We start from the raw sequence: 3,856 nt of genomic DNA on the forward strand, positions 1-3,856 counted from the left end.
TTTATTTCTTTGTGAATAGAAGTGTTTCCCCTGGTATATTTGAATTGGTTATTCTGGCACATTGAAAGCTAATACTCTTTGTGTATTTATTTTGAATGAACTGACTTTTAGAATTTTTATTCATTCTAATGATTTTTAGGTTGATTTTCTTGCATTCTGTACATTACAAAATGTCATTATGTTGAGTGGTTGGAAAGCTTATGAGAAATATTACACTGATCTATTAACAAGGGGAAAGATATATTATACTAGGAAACATTTAGAACAAGATGCTAGTATATAAACTCTAAGCGTGACTTCTATACAGCAGTTGTTCTTAGGTTTGACATGCATTGGAATCACCTGGGGAGCTTTAGAAAACAGTGATGTCTGGCCCCCTCCCTCAGACACGCTCATTTCTGGGCATCAGGACATTAAAACTCCTTCCTCCATCCCTCCATCTTTCCCTCCTTTCCCTTCCTTTCCTTCCTTCCTTCCTTCCTTCCTTCCTTCCTTCCTTCCTTCCTTCCTTCCTTCCTTCCTTCCTTTCTTCCCTCTTTTTTCCCTTTCTTCCTCCCTCTCTCCTTCCCTCCCTCCCTCTTTCCTTCCTTTCTTCTTCCTTCCCTCTCTTTTTTCTTTCTTCCTTCCTCCTTCCCTCTTTCCCTCCTACCTCCCTTCCTCCCTCCCTCCCTTCTTCCCTTCTTCCTTCCTTCCCTCTTTCTCTTTTTTTTTTTTTAGAAACAACACTTTGCTGTGTCATTAGGACATTAAAACTTCTTTCTTTTTCCTTCCTTTTTGTTTTTGTTTTTTGGAGACAAGGCTTTGCTGTGTCACCCAGCTGGAGTCCAGTGGCACAATCATAGCTCACTGCAGCCTTGGTCACCTAGGCTTAAGTCATCCTCCTGCTTCAGCGTCCTGAGCATCTGGGGCTACTGACACATGCTACCACACCTGGCAACTTGTTAAAAATGTTTTTGTAGAGACTAGGACTTGCTATGTTGCCCAGGTTGGTCTCAAACTCCTGACCTCAACAGATCCTCCCCCACCTCAAAAAATCTTATTTATAATCTAAAATAACAAGCTCACTGACATAAAAATATGTATTTATTTCATTCCTAATTGTTAACCTGGCCATCTGATTTATTAAAATCCTTTTTTGCGGCCAGACACGGTGGCTCACATCTGTAAGTAATTCCAGCACTTTGGGAGGTGAGGCAGGCGGATCACAAGGTTAGGAGTTCAAGACCAGCCTGGGCAACACAGTGAAATCCCCATCTCTACTAAAATGCACGAGAGGCGTGGTGGTGGACATCTGTAATCCCAGCTACTAGAGAGACTGAGGCAGGAGAATTGATGTGAGCCAAGATTGTGCCACTATACTCCAGCTTGGGCAACAAAGAAAAAAAAGATTTTTCTTTTTCTTTTTTTTTTTTTTGACATGTTCCCATTCATACTTTCTCAAAATCATCCATTCATTTATTCAACAAGTCTTTTATAAGAAGCTTTATCCACCAGATACATTGGTCTATGTACTGTGGATGTGATAATGAATAAAACACATCACCATCTAGCATGTAAGGATTTTCTTATCTTTCTGAAGGTAAAATTTGAAGTTTCAGATTCAAATAAAATATGAAGGTAAAATTTACAGTATTTATCTTGGACTGGATGTTGGGTTTGGGAGAGGTTAAAGCAGGATGGAGCCTAAGTAACTAGAAGGATAGAGTTGCCATTAACTAAGATGGAAAAGGTTCCAGAAAGAGCCACATTAGAGAGAAAGAATAGGAACTCAGTTTGGATCATGTAAAATTTGAAATACCTGTCAAAGTCTAACAAGAAATGTTAAGTTGGCAGGTGAATGTGGTCCAAGTTTAAAAGAAAAGTCTGAGGGCCGGGCGCGGTGGCTCAAGCCTGTAATCCCAACACTTTGGGAGGCCGAGGGGGGTGGATCACAAGGTCAAGAGATCGAGACCATCCTGGTCAACATGATGAAACCCCGTCTCTACTAAATATACAAAAAATTACCTGGGCATGGTGGCGCGTGCCTGTAATCCCAGCTACTCAGGAGGCTGAGGCAGGAGAATTGCCTGAACCCAGGAGGCGGAGGTTGCGGTGAGCCGAGATCGCGCCATTGCACTCCAGCCTGGGTAACAAGAGTGAAACTCCGTCTCAAAAAAAAAAAAAAAAAAAGAAAAAAGAAAAGTCTGAGCTGAATAAATAAATTGGTGACATTGAAAGCCATGTGGCTGGAAGGGCTCACCAAAGCAATACTTGCAGATGTAAAAATAGAGACATTTAAGAGATGAACCCTGGGGCAAACGAGAGCTATGAGATGGAATACAAGCCAAGGGAAGAAAAAGATTTACAGCCGAAAGGAGTGATCGACTATATCAAATTCTGCTGCTAAGTCAAGTAAGATGAGGACAGAGATCTGACTATTGGATTTGACAACCTTTAGGTTTTTTTTTTTTTTTAATTGTGGAATCATCTCACTAGACTTCCTTTCCTGATTTTTCATCTTCCCGCCCCCTCTACTTTGCTTCTCAGTATGTTATGAAGATGTTAGGAAGAAAAGAGACAGTGCTCTTATGCTTAAGGGATCATAAGACCCATACACAATTTCCTAAGTCTAGGAATGCTACTCCCTTGTCGTGTGTCTCTGGTTCCCACTTTCCATGATATCTCCTCATATGATATAAGCCTCAGCTGAAATGTTGCAATTAGGCCCAAAACTGCTCTGATTTTCTGTTCAATTTTAGAATCGATGATGCTGTCTTTTATTTATTTATTTATCTTTCTTTAGAGACAGTATTGCTATAATTGCCCCAGTTGATCTTGAACTCCCAGCCTCAAGCAGTCCCCCTGCCTCAGCTCCCAAGTAGCTCGTACCACAGGAGTGAGCCACTGCACCGAAGTCTACAATGTTATCATTTTTAGTTCTATCATCTGAACATTCTATGCTTTTAAAGTTTCAGACGCCACTAAAATATTTGTTTGTGATGCTTGCCATCTCTTCGCCTGCTATAAGAATTAAATTTTAAAACCGAGGCTAGTAGATTAATTTTTAAAACAAGATTTACGCTAGTTTTTTTCATGGTCCTAAGTTATCCTTTCTGAACATCCTAAATGAGCTATATTCCTCTTTGAATAATACTGCATTCATCGATTTGCCAGGTATGTATTTATTAGCTACTATGTGCCTGGTACCATAATAATGTTAAACAAGGCAGTTCTTACTCTCAATCAGTGGAGGAGATGAGTAGATGACCAAAAGAAGGTGACAGTAAGAGGGGACCAAGAGTATGCCTTAGACAGTATACAGGCTGGAGCTGAGACTTGAAGGATAAGAAGAACTTTTTGGAGATAATATATAAAGGGAGAGGCATTCCAGGCAGAGAAAATACATATAGACCTGAGGGAAGATGGCATATCTGGGGAGAATGCTGAACATTTACTCTTGTTGGTCACTGAATGCATTGAGGAACCTAGAGAAAATGAGCAGGATATTTAGGTAAGAGTTAGAATATACAGGACGTATGTATATACTGAACTACATACTGAAGTAAAGAATTTGGGGCTGGCAGGGCGCGGTGGCTCAAGCCTGTAATCCCAGCACTTTGGGAGGCTGAGGCAGGTGGATCACGAGGTCAAGAGATCCAGACCATCCTGGTCAACATGGTGAAACCCCGTCTCTACTGAAAATACAAAAAATTAGCTGGGCATGGTGGTGCGTGCCTGTAATCCCAGCTACTCAGGAGGCTGAGGCAGGAGAATTGCCTGAACCCAGGAGGCAGAGGTTGCGGTGAGCCGAGATCGCGCCATTGCACTCCAACCTGGGTAACAAGAGGGAAACTCCGTCTCAAAAAAAAAAAAAAAA

Source organism: Callithrix jacchus, chromosome 11 (assembly GCF_049354715.1).
Source record: "Callithrix jacchus isolate 240 chromosome 11, calJac240_pri, whole genome shotgun sequence".
Classification (NCBI taxonomy): domain Eukaryota; kingdom Metazoa; phylum Chordata; class Mammalia; order Primates; family Cebidae; genus Callithrix; species Callithrix jacchus.